Genomic DNA, 18,685 nt, shown 5'->3' with positions numbered 1-18,685 from the left:
TTCCTTTATGTTTTTGTCATTATCTCTGTCGTGTGTGTGTGTGTGTGTGTGTGTGTGTGTGTGTGTGTGTGTGTGTGTGTGTGTGTGTGTTTGTGTTTGTCTTGTTCTATTAAAACCCTTCCATATTTTTACACTTTCAGTTTCACTAGTTTTCATTCTCTCTCTCCTGATCTTACACTCCTTCCTTCCTTCCTCCTTTCTTCCCTCTTCCGTCCTTCCCTCCTTCCTTCCTTCCTTCCTCCTTTCCTCCCTCTTCCTTCCTTCTCTTCTTCCTTCCTTCCTTTCTCCCTGCCTTCATTAGTTTGTAAGTTCGTTCCTTCATTCATTCGATCCTTCTTTTCTTCCCTCTATCCATCCTTCCTTCCATCCTTCATTCATTCATTACTTCATTTCTTCCTTCCTTCCCTCCATCCTTCCACCCTTCATTCCTTCCATCTTTATTTCCACCCTTCCTTCTTTCCTTCCTTCTTTCCTTCCTTCTTTCCTTCCTTCCTACCTCTTGTGTCATTCTTCTGTCTTTCCTTCTCATGTCTCTCTCTCTCTTCCTTTGTCTCTTTATGTTTCTATTTTTGGCCTCCTTTTCTGATTGCGCTCTCTCTCCCTCCCTCTCTCCCTCCCTCTCTCCCTCCCTCCCTCTCTCCCTCCCTCTCTCTCTCTCTCTCTCTCTCTCTCTCTCTCTCTCTCTCTCTCTCTCTCTTTCTCTCTCATTTTCTCTTCCTCCTCCTCCTCCTCCTCAAATATGGAAGGAGGAAAATGTTTTGTGAAGATTTGTCTTAACTTGCAACACCGGAGAGAGAGAGAGAGAGAGAGGGGGGGGGGCAATGAGGGCAGTCGGAGAGAAAGGAAAGGATAAAAGGGTGAGAGAGAGAGAGAGAGAGAGAGAGAGAGAGAGAGAGGGATAAAGCTTTGCCTGGCTTAGGCGAGAATGTAATTAATCATCCTTTAAGACTGAACATCTTTGCTGACGTCTGTGTGTGTGTGTGTGTGTGTGTGTGTGTGTGTGTGTGTGTGTGTGTGTGTGTGTGTGTGTGTGTGTGTATATGTGTGTTTACGAGTATGTATTTCCTGTATGTATACCTGCTTATCTATCGTTCTGTCTATATCTGTCTGTCAATCTATCTGTTTGTCTATCTGCCTTTCTATCAGTCTGATTACCTGCCATTCCCTCTATCTGTCTGTCTGTCTGCCTTTCTATCTATCTATCTATCTATCTCTGTCTGTCTATATACATATACTATATATATATATATATATATCTGTCTATCGATTTATTTTGCAATATCCACACTGAGATTTATAAGATTAGTATTGTTAACTCTTTGGCGCGTATTCTTATCGCCTTAGGAGGCTCCCTAACACCTCTTCCTTAGCGATTTATTTTTGGATACGGCCGGTTAATGTAATTTTGTACGTTTTTTATGAAGAGTAAGGCTTTGTTATAATGCTTTAAGTAACTCAGAGGGGGATAGCAAGGTGGCAAAATAAATCGCTTAGGATGAGGTGTTAGGGAGCTTCCTTAACCGACGAGAATACGTGTCTGACTCCGGGTGACTTAGCAGTTGCGGCGGCCACCCGGGGACAAAATCTCGGCATATTTTCGTGCACCTCACCGTTAGAAAAGCCCTCGCAAACATGGTGTATGTAGGGCGGCTCCATAGATGACCGTGCTTACCTGTGGTCGATGAGTCTGTTCAGCCAGATAAATAGGAATAAGCAACAACAACAAAAAAGGCTGTATTTAAAAAAATAAATAAATAAAAAATAAATTGATGAGATGGCAAGATTAAATGCAGATGACGCCATAGGACTGTCCCACTGAAGACCTTGCTTACCTGTGGTCAACGGGATTGATCGGCCAGGTAGACAGGGGGTAAACAACAACAACAACAACAACAACAAATGCCGTATCTTAGTCCAAAAAAATAAAAAAGAAAAACAAAATCATCAGCAGATACCCACAACATCAGGCTCTCAGTTGGCAAAGACTACGAGCTCGTAAGCGTAGGCAAAACCGTATTTTTTTCAACCTATTGCCAGACGCCTTAATTCCGTAAGGGGTGGCCACAAACAAATCGCCTCCATGTCGCACTGTCCCAAGCCATTTCACTGCCCTCCCCCCGGGTCACACACCACTTTTCATTATCGTCGCTGACTGTAATGTGGGATGCAAGCTAAATTACATTAGAGAGAGAGAGAGAGAGAGAGAGAGAGAGAGAGAGAGCGGGAGGGATCAAAGAGGGCAGTCGGAGAGAAAAGAAATAGGAAGGTAAGGATAAAAGGGTGAAATTGAGAGAGAGAGAGAGAGAGAGAGAGAGAGAGAGAGAGAGAGAGAGACAGCGGGAGGGATCAAAGAGGGCAGTCGGAGAGAAAAGAAATAGGAAGGTAAGGATAAAAGGGTGAAATTGAGAGAGAGAGAGAGAGAGAGAGAGAGAGAGAGAGAGAGGATAGTAAAGCCTGATACCATTTTGCGAAAATACCGAAAACAATGAAAAAGGCAACTCTCTCTCTGTCTATGTCTGTCTGTCTGTCTGTCTGTCTCTCTCTCTCTCTCTCTCTCTCTCTCTCTCTCCTTCTCCCTTTCTCTCAAGTGTACATCTTTAGACACACACACACACACACACACACACACACACACACACACACACACGGCTAGTGCTATAGTATATTAGATGAGAGAGAGAGAGAGAGAGAGAGAGAGAGAGAGAGAAGCCCCTCTCTCTTTAATCTCACTTATTTTTCCTTCGCTTAACTCTCCCTTAATTGCTTTCAGATTCTTCCTCTCTCTCTCTCTCTCTCTCTCTCTCTCTCTCTCTCTCTCTCTCTCTCTCTCTCTCTCTCTCTCTCTCTCTCTCTCTCTCTCTCTCTCTCTCTCTCTTTCTCGTGTGTGTGTGTGTGTGTGTGTGTGTGTGTGTGTGTGTGTGTGTGAGAGAGAGAGAAAGAGAGAGAGAGAGCACTGCCATCCGTCCATTAGACTCAGATAATGAAGTTACTGATCAGTGGAGTCGAGGTGAGGGGAAGGTGGAGGGGAGGAGGAGGGGAAGAGAATAGAAGAGGCTGAGGTAGGAGAGAGAGAGAGAGAGAGAGAGAGAGAGAGAGAGAGAGAGAGAGAGAGAAGGGGGTTGAGGAGGGGAGGGGTAGGGAGTGGAGGGCAAAAGGCAGACTCTTTAGGATATAGTCTTCTCACTCTAACTTGGCCTAAACTTACCCTCTCTCCATCTTGAATACATAGAACAGTAGATTAGCACTGAAAAATGATGCTAGTAACGAAGAAGTGCTATGTAGAGGATGTACAACCATAGCATTGCCTTTATTGAGCTACGAGAAATAGCGTTGAAAAAGACTATACACCGCAACACAACCCGCCCCACCCAATACTAAATATATTAAATCCGGGTTGGCAGACGGCTCTCAGACATACCTCAGACGCCACCTCGTAAACGCAGCTGGAAGGGGTGGGGATGTGACGGGGGTGGGAATGTGACGGGGCAAGGATGTGACGGGGGTGGAGATGTGAGGGGGGTGGGGATGTGACGGGGGTAGGGATGTGACGGGGGTAGGGATGTGACGGGGGTAGGGATGTGACGGGGGTAGGGATGTGACGGGGGTGGGGATGTGACCGGGGTGGGGATGTGACGGGGGTAGGGATGTGACGGGGGTGGGGATGTGACGGGGGTGGGGATGTGACAGGGGTGGGGATGTGACGGGGGTAGAGTTGTGACGGGGTAGGTATGTGACGGGGTAGGGATGTGACGGGGCTGGGGATGTGACGGGGGTAGGGATGTGACGGGGGTAGGGATGTGACGGGAGTGGGGATATGAGGAAGTAGCAACATCACGGAGGAGGAATATGACGGGATCTCTCTCTTTCTCTCTCTCTCTCTCTCTCTCTCATTTGGCTCACTTCCTTCTCTCCTTTGTTTCTTTTCCTCTTTTCTCTAACTTTTCTACATCCGTGATCTACTCTCTCTCTCTCTCTCTCTCTCTCTCTCTCTCTCTCTCTCTCTCACCATTATTCCCTTCCCCATCCATCCATTTTAAATTCCTTCCCTCTCTTCCTTCCTCCCTCCTCCCCCTCCTCTCCTCCCTCTCTTCCTCCCTCCCCCTCCTCTCTTCCCTCCCTGCTCCCATTCCTGTCTCCTTCCCTCCCTTCTATCCTCCCTAGATCTCTCTCCTCAAACAACCTTTTTTTTTTATCTGCCTGTCTGTCTGTCTATTTAGGGTGTCTATCTATCCATCTCTCTATCTACATGTCTGTCTATTTACACACACACACACACACACACACACACACACACACACACACACACACACACATACTACACACCCTACCACACTACTCCACCACACACCACCACACCAGTCACTACCCCCCACACACACACCACACCCTACCACACTACTTCACCATACACCACCACACCAGTCACTACCCCCTCACACACACCAAAACACACCCTACCACACTACTCCACCACACACCACCACACCAGTCACTACACCCCACACACACCACACCCTACCACACTACCCCACCACACACCACCACGCCTGTCACTACCCCCCCACACACACCACACCCTACCACACTACTCCACCACACACCACCACACGTCACTACCCCCACACACACCACACCACACCCTACCACACTACTCCACCACACCAGTCACTGCCCCTCACACACACCACACCCTACCACACTAAACCACACACCACCACACCAGTCACTACCCCCCCACACACCACACCCTATCACACTACTTCAACACACACACCACCACACCAGTCACTACCGCCTCACACACACACCACACCCTACCACACTACTCCATCACACACCACCACACCAGTCACTACCCCCCACACACACACCACACCCTACCACACTACACCACACACCGCCACACCAGTCACTACCCCCACAAACACACACCACACCCTACAACACTACACCACCGCACACACCACCACACCAATCACTATCCCCACACACACCACACCCTACCACACTACTCCACCACACACCACCACACCAGTCACTACTCCCCCCACACACACCACACCGTACCACACTACTCCACCACACACCACCACACCAGTCACTACCCCCCAACACCACACCCTACTACACTACTCCACCACACACCACCACACCGGTCACTACTCCTCCCACACACACACCACACCCTACCACACTACACCACACACCACCACACCACTCACCAGCCCACACCACAGCATACCCTACCACACGTCACTAAAACTAAACGAATGCTGGGTGGTTAAGGAAGTTCCCTAACACCTCTTCCGTAGCGATTTGTTTTGTTTATCACACCTTACTGTCCTCCTCTGTGTTACATAAATCCTTCCAACATCGCCATACTCTGCATAAATAATGTACAAAAGGATATTAACCAGCCATATACAAAAATAAATCGCTAAGGAAGAGGTGTTAGGTAGCGTCCTTGCTTGGCGGTTACGAGAGTTCCCTAACACCTCTTCCTTAGCGATTTATTTATAGATATGGATGGTTAGTACCCTTTTGTACGTTTTATTTATGCAGAGTATGGCGATGATTGAAGGATTTATGCAACACAGACTTGACCAGTAAGGTTTAATAAACAAAATAAATAACTTAGGAAAAGGTGTTAGGGAGATAAGAACATCTTCAGCAGATAAGACTGTAAAAATATGAATTTCTTTTGGATGAGTTAGTAAATGTGTTTGTTGGAAAGAGGGAGGGACGGAGGAAGGAGGGAAGGAAGGAGGAAAGGAAGGAAAAAATGAATGAATGCTTGAAGGAAGGAAGGGAGGGAGGGGGAAATGAATGAATGAATGAAGGAAGGGAGAAGTGAATGAATGGAGGAAGGAAGGGAGAAATGAATGAATGGAGGAAGGGAGGAAGGGAGAAATGAATGAATGAATGAAGGAAGGGAGAAATGAATGAATGAATGAAGGAAGGGAGAAATGAATGAAGGAAGGAAGGGAGAAATGAATGAATGAAGGAAGGAAGAATTGGTTGAATGAATGAAGGAAGGGAGAAATGAAAGAATGAAGGAAGGAGGGGAGAAATGAATGAATGAAGAAAGGAAGGGAGAAATGAATGAATGAATGGAGGAAGGAAGGGAGAATTAGATGAATGATGGAAGGAGAGGAGAAATGAATGAATGGAGGAAGGAAGGGAGAAATGAATGAATGGAGGAAGAAAGGGAGAAATGAATGGAGGAAGGAAGGGAGAACTGGATGAATGATGGAAGGAAGGGAGAAATGAAGGAAGGAAGGGAGAAATGAAGGAAGGAAGGAAGGGAGAAATGAAGGGAGGGAGAAATGAAGGAAGGAAGGATGGAGAAATGAATGAATAAATATGTGAATGAATGATTGAAAGAAAGAATAAATGGAGAAATGAAGCCATGAGTGAAGGAAGGAAGGCAAAAAGGAAACGAAGGAATGAAGGAAGGGAGAAACGGAAGGAAGGAAGGAAGAAATGAATTATTGAATGAGTGAGGGATGGAAGGACGGGAGAAATGAATGAATGAGTGAAGGAAGGAAGGGAAGAAGAAAAGGAAGGAGGGGAGAAGAAACGGAAGGAAGGAACACTGGGAGTAAGGAAGGGAAAAAAGAAGGAAGGAAAGAAGGAAACAGAAAGAAGGAGGGATGGAAAAATCATTGGGAAGGAAGGAAGGAAATAAGGAAGGAGGAAATAAAGGAAGGAGAGAACAAAAGATAAGTAAGAAAGTAGAGAGAGAGAGAGAGAGAGAGAGAGAGAACGATAAGGAGGAAAGTAGGATGAAAGGAAGGTAAATGAAGAATTAGCTGTGCAGGTTGAGAGAGAGAGAGAGAGACTAAAACAAACCTTGGGCAATATTTAATCAGCCTCAATAACGGCTCTCTCTCTCTCTCTCTCTCTCTCTCTCTCTCTCTCTCTCTCTCTCTCTCTCTCTCTCTCTCCGTAACACCAAAACCACATTTAAGCTTCCATTCGGCTTTCTTGGTCTTCAGGATGACTGTGTTATTGAGAGAGAGAGAGAGCGAGAGCATGTCTGCAGGTAGGGGCCGAAGCTGTACAAAGCCGGCCTCTCCAAACTTCATGTAAACAAACCAGGGAATTAGTGATGGAAGAATTGGATGATTGGAAGGGAAGGAGGGAGGCAACGAGGAAGAAGAAAGGGAGGGAAGGAGGAAAGAAGTAGAGGAGAAGGAAAGAGGGAAGGAGAGAAGGACGGAAGGAGGGAGAGAAAGTAGGGAAGGAAGGAGGAAAGAAGGAGAGGAGAAGGAAAGAGGGAAGGAGAGAAGAAGGACGGAAGGAGGGAGAGAAAGTAGGGAAGGAAGGAGTGGAGACGGAAAGAGGGAAGGAGAGAAGAAGGACGGAAGGAGGGAGAGAAAGTAGGGAAGGAAGGTTCTTGGTAGGAGTCGAGATGGTGCCAAGCCAGACCCTCCAGACTTAAGTAAAGGAAGGAAGATTGTTGTGGGAAGGAATGGAGAAGGAAGGAAGGAAGTAAGGTAGGAACGAAGGAGGAAGGGAAGGAGGGAAGGAAGGAAGTAAGGAAGGAGGAAGGAAAGGAGGGAAGGAAGGAAGGAGGAAGGAAGTACAAAGGTAGTACAAAGGAAACCAAACAGCAACAGACTTTATGGTCTTTTCGAGGCTGTTTGTTACAGAGTAGACTATGACTACAAGATCTAACTCTACATGCAGAAGGATAAGGATAGTAAAGCAAGAAGGCTCCCCCCGCCTCCAAACCGTCTAGTTAAAACTGGCAAGAAAAAGTGAGAAAATCCACCATGCAGCATGGAGAAACTGACATGGAAATTTCATAGGAAACTCTGAAAAGGAAAAGCTACATTCTATAATACATTATCTATAAGCTACCAGTATGAATAACCTGAAAGAGAAAGTAGTAAAGTACAATGAATAATCGAATAAATAAATAACTAATGCATGTCGCTATGTACGGGTACGTTGAGTTGACAAGGCGTCTGCAGACACAGCGTGGAAATTGCACAATGCACAGTGTGGATATTCAGGGGTATGCGGCAGGTTTGCCTGGCGGTATTAAGGTAGGCAGCAGTCAATCAGGCCCCAGCTCCATTCATTCCACTGAGACTAGGAACTTTCCTAGCGGGACAAGTACACAAGTCACCTCCTGAAGCGGTGACCCCTGGTACATTAAAAAAAATCCCGATGGTGGCCACGTAACTAACAGGGACTCTCAGTGATCCATAGCCCATCACTGGTCGAAAGTATGAGTAGTGTCCGTTAACTCAGGGCTATCTGTGCATATCCTAGTCTGTGCATATACTATATTTGCATTTAATAAATTGATCCAGGCTCTAAAAAACTAAAATAAAATAAAATACAAAATTATACATACACAAGTGTTTTATTTAGGAGTAAACATATTAAGCTGGGGGATGGATGCCAAATACTTATCGAGGTGTTAGGACTCCATATTATAATTACAAATCATAATACATAGATAGATAAATAGATAGATAGACAGAGCACCAGGCAAGCCTGGGAACGGGAAATGATCTTGCAAATGTAACTGAGGAAATGTTGACAACACACAGGAAGCAGCAAGTCAGGGGATGATATAGGTAGTGTGTCAGCGAGATAGCATACGAACAATGCCTAGTGACCATACACACACATACACACATACTCACACACAGGTTTCTAGATCATTCCAACAACAGTGTAACACACGTGACACGACCCCTGCTACACCAGAATTTAGGAAGCAGAGCTGAGAAGGAGGCTAGCTATAGAACCGACAGGTAGTGGAGAGAGTGAACAAGAAGAGGGGTCCAACTAGACTTACTTAGTGTATTCAGTCTCTGTAATACATACACTGCTCAACATAAGATTTTCTCTGAAGATAATAAATCAAGATAAACTCCCTGTATTCATCTTTAACTACTACTACAAGAATCGAGAGTCACATTTGATTGGCAGCGAACGTTCGGACCTCGTCTACGAATCAACAGTGAATTTCTACAAAAGCAGGTGAAACTCTACAAGATTAGCTTCAGTTCTACAGTGAATTCCTACAAAATACAGCCTACAAGCCTATGAGCCTACAAGTCTACAAAACAACTCTATAATCTTCACGTAACTTCAAGCAGCAGCAAGAAGAATAAAAAAACAAAGCAAGTAAAGAAAGAGAAAGACCAAAGCAACAAGCACACAAAACCCCAACACTCTCTCCCGCCTACCTCCATTGCTGACGCAGAGGTCAAGACACACAGCAAAACATCAGAGCCACATTTATAACGCATCTTACCTTTCTTCACCCAGGTTACGTATCGCTACTCAGTTACTCACCACAGCTACCAGTGTGGGAAGCCGACGTCACCATGTGTATCTGCTGAGATGACATCACAACGCGAGTTTGCTGACAAAAGGCCACGCGAAGCAACGTGTGACTGACACCAGGCACTTCTCACCCACTACTCATTACTCATTATTCACATAGCTCCTACTCATACTCAATTATTTCCACAGTATTGAGTTGGAAATTCGACGTTCTATGCTGAGGTTTGCCTGTGACAGCTGTTAACCACCACAAGCACCAGGCCATGGAATTTCCTGAGTAATATCGTCCACCAACACAACACTAGAATTATCAAAAGATCTTCAGTCAACCCTGCATTTTTCTTCCGAGATCGACAGTTGCATCGACACGCCTCTCCGATCCGTATCAAGTGGGTGAAATTATACTTACTCATTTCTTCTCAGTGCTAAAATTAGGTATATTCAACTCCTTTACTTATTTCTATATATACACTTATACACTCACTATCTATCATTTATTACAACTCATTTACTCATCTATTTAGTTAATACACAAACAAAAGGCGTATTTCATAACACCAGACCTTAATGACAGGGATATTTTCGCCACCACCCACGTTAATACCAGATGAAACACAATTAGCTCCAACAACGGATTCACAATTAGGAGAGCACCAAGGCAACACACCCATTATACAAAACTCAACACAAACTAAAGATCAAGAAACAAATACTTCAGTTTCAGATGATGAGTGGGAAACCCCCTCTGACGTAGCAAGTGAGGACTTTGTCGCTGACTTGCACACGTATGCCAATATACTTAACAGGGTTCACCGTTCCGGCCGAACCTATTCCACCATTCCCTCACACAGCGATAAACAAGTCCAAGTTAAATTAACAGAGCAAACAGTGAAAATGAATAACGAAACAAATACCACGGATCAAACTTCTCCACCTCATGTTTATGTTTACCATGAAGATAAAACTGCCCCAACATTCTCTGGCACAGAAAAAGATCGTACTGACGTCATTTCATTGGTCAGTCAGTGCGAACAATGTTCATCAAGCGCCACATCCTCGATGAACAAGAGAAAATTGCCATTTTTTCATCTTGCATAAGCCAGGAAAGATGTCCAGCAAGCAGTTTATTGAGATCAGATAAGCTCCTCAAGGCTAGGACATATGATGAATTTAAAACTGAATTTTTGAAGAAATTTTCTGGAGGTATGAACTTCTTGCCAGGTATAATTCCAGAATTACATAAGATTGTAGATCTTGTAAGGGAGCACACCACAAACCATGTGCTCAGTGAAACAACAGGTGATGTCTCCACAATCAAAAGAACATTGTTAGTTACATTGGAAAACTCAAATTGGATAACAGATGATGAAAAGATGTCCCCAGACCTCGTCGTGGACATCATTGGTTATGTAGCTGCCTTGTGTAAATTATCTGATAGGACTCTTAAGATCGCCAAGACGATCGCGTACACCCCAGGCATGTGCTTACTAGACTTAATGAATGAGGTAGAGATGCAGTGCAGTAAAGCAGGTATGGTCGACACACCCACACATTCTAGTAGAATGAGGGTACCTGAGACAGTATCAGCTGTGAAAACATGTACACCGACCCCAAACAGAGAACAAAATCGATCGCGACCCGAAAGCAGGCAGAGCAAACAACTAAACGTGATGAGGGTTCGATCACAAACACTAGGCTACAGGCAGTTTCATAAGTTTACACGCAGCCCAAGCAGATCTCGCGCCACAAACAACACTACATATAGGAAGTCACCTCTTAGGTCACAGTCAAGAGATAGGTCCATTCTATGTCATTATTGTGCAAAACCAGGACACACAAGGTATGAATGCTTTATCAAAACAAAAGAGGATAGACAAAAGACACAGGGATTTGGTCCTTACTGTAGGCATCATAGATGCCAAGGGCACTGGACCAGTAACTGCAAAACAGTAGAAAAAATTGTGTCTATGTTCAAATCGGGGGAAGACCAAGTCATGACAAAAAACGAACAAACGTAAAGAAAAGCAAGTCTAATATTCACATAGGAGGCATGTTGGGAAATGAGTGTATCTTGATACCAGCTGTATATGAGGATCAAAACGTTTCCTTATTTTTAGACACAGGCTTTCCAGTGAACTTAATAACACAAGAAGAAATAAATAGATTTCTTAAAAATAGGAAGAAAGTAACTTTTCTGGAAGAAGCTGATTTAGATTTATATACGGTAGATAGAAAAAAAATACAGTAAAAGGTATGATAAGGTTAAATATCAGTTTCACAGAGACTACAAGACCATTCTCTGCATTTTTCTATATCGTTGAAAACTTAGCAATTAAAGCTCATATGTTACTGGCCTTAAGATGTATGAGAGCAGAGAACATAACTTTACTCCCACAAATGAATGGAATAGACTTTGACAATGAATTCATAGAGGAAATACCATCAGAGCCCTCACCGATTAGTAAAAGAGAACCAAAAAGAATTGGTAATATTAAAAGCTTAAACAAACATACACAAACAGATGAGTGTATAGATCCACTCCCACCACCAGCCCCAGCCTCCAGAATTAGAGACCCAGATAACAGTACTGATTTATCAGTTTTTCCAGCCCATTTCACCAATGATTTAGTTATACCACCTAATTCCTATATGAAAGTTATCATAAACAGCACATTACGGAATAGTACTGTTCTTATCTTAGAAGAATTATGTAAAGTAAAGGGATTGTCAGTAGAAAACGCATTATGTCAGATGAACGACGAAGGGCAAACTCAGATATTCATAATTAATCACATGAATGGGGAAGTTCAGTTGAAAAAGGGGACTTGCATAGTTAATATTGAAAAATGTCCCGCCCCTGTAAAGGAAATAGTTATAGCTGGAGTGACAAGTGAGATAAAATCTACGGATAGAGAGAGCATAAAAGAGAATTTAATTCACTCAGGTGAATTTGATGAAAATGATTTGTCAACCCTGCTGGAAACACACAGGGACACCGTAGCATTACCCGGAGAACAATTAGGGTGTACTAACCTGATTAATCACAAGATTAATGTGCACCCAGAAACACCACCAATTTTCGTACCAGCCTACCGCATCCCATACTCCCAACGTACACTTGCATATCAGTATGTCGATGAAATGTTAAAACTTGGAATTATTGAACCTTCAGCCTCCCCGTGGAATGCCCCATTATTCTTCGTGCCCAAACGAAATGGAGAAATGCGTGCGGTAGTATATTACCGTAACCTAAACAGTCACACAATCCCAGACCAATTTCCCATGCCATTGCTAAGCGACGTTCTACAGAATATTGGACCAGAGAATAATATATTCTCAACAATCGATCTACTAAATGGCTATTATCAAATACCGGTTGAAGAGGAGTCACGTAAATACACTGCCTTTTCCACAAATAGAGGCCACTACCAATATACAAGGATGCCGATGGGACTGAAGACAGCCCCAAGCACATTCCAGCGTCTTATGAATTACGTATTGTCCGGAATTTTAGGACAAGGAATATTTGTTTATCTTGACGATGTTATAATCGCAACGAAGAATATTACGGATCATCTCAAGAAATTAGACTTACTCTTACAAAAGCTTAGTGATGCTGGTTTAAAAATTAAGCTTTCTAAATGCAAATTTTGCTTTAAGGAAATAAATTTCTTAGGCCACAAATTAAGTTCTAATGGTATTCAGACCACTGATGACAAAATACAGGCAGTGAGAGATTTTCCTGAACCCACTACGACTGACGAAGTTAGACAATTTTTAGGTCTAGCTGGGTACTATAGGTCATTCGTACCACAGTTCTCTCATATAGCCTTTCCTCTATTCCAACTACTCAAAAAAGATGCTATATTCCAATGGGAAGAAGAACAAAAAAGGGCATTTAACAATCTACAAATTAAACTAACATGTGCACCTTGTTTAGCATATCCGGATTACACAAAATCATTTCTTATTTGTACAGACGCATCAGTTAAAGAATTAGGAGCTGTACTGATGCAGGAAGATAAAAGAGGAAAGAATCAACCAACTGCATTTGCCAGCAGACAAACAAAAGGTGCAGAGAAAAATTATTGCACTACAGACTTAGAGGCACTTGCAGTGGTTTTTGCATTACAAAAATTTCGAGATTTGGTATATGGTTACGAAATCCACTTATTCACCGACCATAAACCACTAGTGGGTATGTTTAAAGAAAAACTCCTGCCTGGGAGGAGAGCAAGATGGAAATGTACAGTTGAAAACTACAATGTACAAATTCATTATATACAAGGTATAATGAACATAGTACCTGACGCATTATCTAGGAACCCGAACACAATTCAAGTTGCGGCATTAGATCTTAAAGGAAATATCCCAAACCACGATGATATCGCAAAAGCACAAAGACTTGACCCAATATGGTCGAAAGTTATATACAAGTTAGAAAGTGGAGATGACATACAATTACCCAAACTGCATGTACCACTCGAACAATTCAAAATGGTCAATAATACATTATACAAGATTAACCTGAAACAACCAAAACGCCAAAGAAATACTAACCAGTTGGTAGTACCTAATGACATGATACCCCAAGTATTACGAACGATACACGATAGCCCACATGCAGGACATCCTGGAAAGGATAAGACATTCAGACAAGCCCAACTGTTATATTACTGGCCTTCATTACGAAAAGATATAAACAATCATATAGACAGATGCGAATCATGTGCAAAACACAAAGGATACCCAATCACACCAGCACCGATGGGTAATTACCCTGTACCACATCAACCATGGGACGTTGTCGCTGTTGATTTACTCAAGATGCCATTATCATACAATAATAACCTATACCTATTAGTAGCAACGGATCATTTTTCCCGTTATGTCATTTTAGCTCCAATTAAAGATAAAACAGCAGAGACAGTAGCAAAGGCAATAACAGATAATGTAATATGTCGCTTTACTACCCCAAAGGTACTAATAAGTAATAATGGAGGAGAATTTAATTCTGATATCTTACAAGAAATATGTAAACAATACAACATCAAAAAGGTTAGCGTTTTAGCCTATCACCCAGCATCTAATGGGTTAGTAGAGAGACAAAACAAAAAAGTATTAGATGTGCTACGACACATTCTCAGTGAAAATTATGCAAGCTGGGATGATTGGATTCCCAGAGTGGAAGCCTCAATTAATGGATCTATAAATAAATCCATAGGTGACACACCACATTTCATTATATATGGGACAGATAAAAAAACTACCATATGAGCTCCTAGAAGGTGACAGTCTGCCCATATACAATTACGATGATTACTCTAAACTCCGTTTACGTGAATTCCAGGACTTACACAAAAGAGTCAAAAAACAATTAACGATGTCCAAGGAAGAAATGACGGAGGCATTTAACAAGAAGGCAAGAGATTCACCTATCAGCTTAGGAGACAGTGTTTATGTTATCATTCATACGAGAGACAATAAATTATCCCAAAAATTTGAGGGCCCATACAGAGTAATTAACATAAAAGCAAACAAAGTTTTAATTAAGTCACTGTCAAGTGACGAAGAGAAAGAAGTTCATATTGACCATTTAAAACGAGTTTCAAGGGAATTATCCAATAATTATTCAGCATCGGATACAACCGAACAGGCGAAGGTAGCTCAGGAAACCAAGCAAGAAAACAACAATGATTACAAAAAGAAATTAAGGTCATATACCAAACAATCAAACATAGGTGCAACTGTTCCAGTAAAATCTACAGTACATCATTTACGAGAATTAAACATCGATTTAAACTCCTTCTATAAATGATATAACAATCAACCGTAACGCACATCATCACTATCATCGACCACAGCATGACCATATTAGGAAATTAATAGATTTTTTTTTTTTCGGTAGGTAGCGATGAAGGGACTTATGCTATGGATTCTCCTCTACATAGCAAGAGGATATGAGCACTTAGACCCCCAACACATAGTACGACAAGGATGCCTCATAGCTCCAACGGCCACGACTTCAATCGTAAAAGACGTCATGAGTACTGGAATAAATCTGGACTACTTGTATGAATTACCTTCTTATCTAGAAAATCTCGCGAAACCTATGCGAACCCTGGACTTCATGATAGCAAGCTATGTTTCACAAGCACATAACATAAAGGAAGTGAATGAAATAGTGAAGTTAGCGAAATGGAAAATAGAACAGGCAAAGTCAACTATGCTCATCATGATCCAAGATCTCCCATCTTATGGAACGGAGGTATTGAGCGACAGGAACATCACACGTACTCGCCAAAAGCGCGGTTTGTTCGACCTGGGTGGCGCAGTTCTTGGGAACATCTTTGGATTGGCTACAGAGGATGACCTTAAAGAAATAAACAACAAATTTAATATAATAGCTCAGGTACTAACATACCAAGATAAATTCATCACAGGACATAACTCAGCAATGAAGACAATTGCGAAAAATTTGAAAAAGACAGAAAACATAGTTCTCGAAAGTGTAGATAAAATAAATGAAATGGAAGGTAACATAACACTTTTCCAACACTTCTCGATCATCACAGAACATATTGACACAATTCTACTACAATTAGACAACACTAGAGTTCGTTACAGGGCAATTATGCAAGGAATTTCGAATGCTGGTGATGGCAAGATCTCAATTGACTTACTCCCAGTTCATGAGCTACGTCAGATAATTAGTCAAGGCATACATAAACATAAATTGAAGCCTTTGTTCCGAAGTAGGGAATTCATGCAATATTATCCATATCTAGAAGCAACACTAACACTAACATCAGTAGTAGTTCATGTACCATTCATAACTGAAGACCTGTTCACAGTATACCAAATACACCCCTTCCCCTCTAAAAATAACAACACTTTGGTCATCATCAACATCAACACAGACACCAAGAGACTGAACACTGTCACTTTCGCAAGTGAATCAACGATAGATCGAAAGTGCCGCACATCCTTACATGCTGTTCATCTTTGTCCTGCGTACATTTTCACTTTTCAGCCTACTGATACAGTCCCTTGTGAAATGGTTATCATCAGAAATAACAATATTCATAATCACTGCAACTTCACTTTTGCTCCAGATAAGCTTGTACTCCATCAATGCATCGGACACTCACAGTTTTTTTTATTTCACTCATAACACATCAGTTTACATAGGCTGTCCAGATATACCACCATCTCATACTCCAGCCTCAGGATTATACATAGCACCAGACTACTGTGCGGTATTTAAACCATCCATGTCCACGTTATCCACCATCAATCACTATGCCATTCTCAATCATACACACAAACATTTCCACCCACTGCCTGATATGGACTTAAACATGAGCACAAGTATTAAGTTGCCTTCACCTAAGTTTGAAACTATGCAACTGATCAATGAAACAATGAAGCCCTGGGAAGATTTGAGTTTGAGTATGTTCAACCCATATTATGTGTATAGCCCAGCACCTACTGTCTTTATAATCTTCTGCATTGTATTTGCAGTACTGCTGTTCGCATTGCACAGAATGCATGCAAGAATTGCAAATTTGGAGTCAGTATTTAGTGGGGGTAGAGCTAACATCCAAGTTAACCCCCCTGAATGAAGTGTACATATTTTGTATATAGTATTAATTAAAACAAAAAATACAAAGAAGAATGACCCATGATTTAGATGTATGGCATACCAGTAGCATTATCTTTAAATGAAATATTAATAACTCTTACCATAATCTTAATTTTAAACTTTTTTTTTATCTTGCATGTATGCATTTCACTACAATAACCCATGTACATACTGTATTACAGTTAAATAGTTTACCTTTAGTGCATTTATTCAATTATGTATACAACTTGTTTAAAATGTAATAATACTAGATCATTGCAATTTACTATGAATATTATATGTATACAATATTATAATCAATATTATGTACTAATAGATTAGCATATGTCAATGATGATTGCTGTCGGAGGACCTTCAGCGGCGTGGCCAAGCAATGTTAGGACTCCATATTATAATTACAAATCATAATAGATAGATAGATAAATAGATAGATAGACAGAGCACCAGGCAAGCCTGGGAATGGGTAATGATCTTGCAAGTGTAACTGAGGAAATGTTGACAACACACAGGAAGCAGCAAGTCAGAGGATGATATAGGTAGTGTGTCAACGAGATAGCATACGAACAATGCCTAGTGACCATACACACACGTACACACATTCTCACACACAGGTTTCTAGATCATTCCAACAACAGTGTAACACACGTGACACGACCCCTGCTACACCAGAATTTAGGAAGCAGAGCTGAGAAGGAGGCTAGCTATAGAACCGACAGGTAGTGGAGAGAGTGAACAAGAAGAGGGGTCCAACTAGACTTAGTGTATTCAGTCTCTGTAATACATACACTGCTTAACTTAAGATTTTCTCTGAAGATAATAAATCAAGATAAACTCCCTGTATTCATCTTTAACTCCTACTACAAGAATCGAGAGTCACACAGGCGACCTTTAAAGGTTTGTACTGTATTACACTTTATTACGTTGGAGGGCAATTTATTCCACATATTTACAACCCTATTGAAGAAGGAATGCTTAGCTTCATGTGACTGGAATCGTTTGCCAATTATTTTATGCCCGTTGCCTCTAGTGTAATTCGAGTGATCAACTGTGAAGTATTTATCGACAGCCATGTTATCATGTCCTTTGAATATCTTGAATACTTGAATTAAATCTCCTCGTATCCTCCGTTTTGTTAGGGTAAAGAAATTCAGGGCTTCTAAATGTTCCTCGTACGGTTTATTTCTCAATCTAGGTATCATCTTTGTCATCCTTCTCTGCACTCTTTCAAGCTTTTCCATATCCTTTTTATAATACGGTGACCAAAACTGAACCCAATACTCCAAGTGCGGGCGTACTAAGGAATTATACAAAGTGAGGACTATATTATCGGATTTATATCCAAATGCTCTATTTATGAATCCAATCAAATTATTGGCTTTTTTCACATATTCTGTACATTGTTTGCTTGGTTTCAGATCGTTTGTTATTATAACTCCTAAGTCTTTTTCATGGTTTACCCTATCAAGTTGGACATTATTCATGCTATAACTTGCTCTTACATTTTTACTGCCAATGTTTAACACTTTGCATTTATTAATATTGAAATCCATTTGCCAGACTTGGGCCCAGATAAACAGTTGATCAAGATCTCTCTGAATTACCTGTCTTTGCAGTGCTGTATCTGCTCTGTTACCTATTTTAGTATCATCAGCAAATTTTGAACCTTACAACACAATCCTTCGTCAGTATCATTAAGGATGAAGGGAGGGAGGGAAGGAAGGAACGAAC

The 18,685-nt window shown here is 41.8% G+C and overlaps 1 protein-coding gene across 1 annotated transcript in view; it reads left to right on the top strand.

Annotated features, from left to right (window-relative positions):
• Nucleotides 1-18,685, top strand: part of LOC145413247 (G-protein coupled receptor moody-like) — a 65,516-nt gene that overhangs the window by 15,620 nt on the left and 31,211 nt on the right. The window lies entirely within an intron of this gene.

Source organism: Coenobita brevimanus, chromosome 95 (genome assembly GCF_032717465.1).
Source record: "Coenobita brevimanus isolate Jiangsu-jjx chromosome 95, ASM3271746v2, whole genome shotgun sequence".
Lineage (NCBI taxonomy): Eukaryota > Metazoa > Arthropoda > Malacostraca > Decapoda > Coenobitidae > Coenobita > Coenobita brevimanus.
The sequence above is the reverse complement of the archived record's forward strand: the minus strand, read 5'-3'. Positions and strand labels throughout refer to the sequence as shown.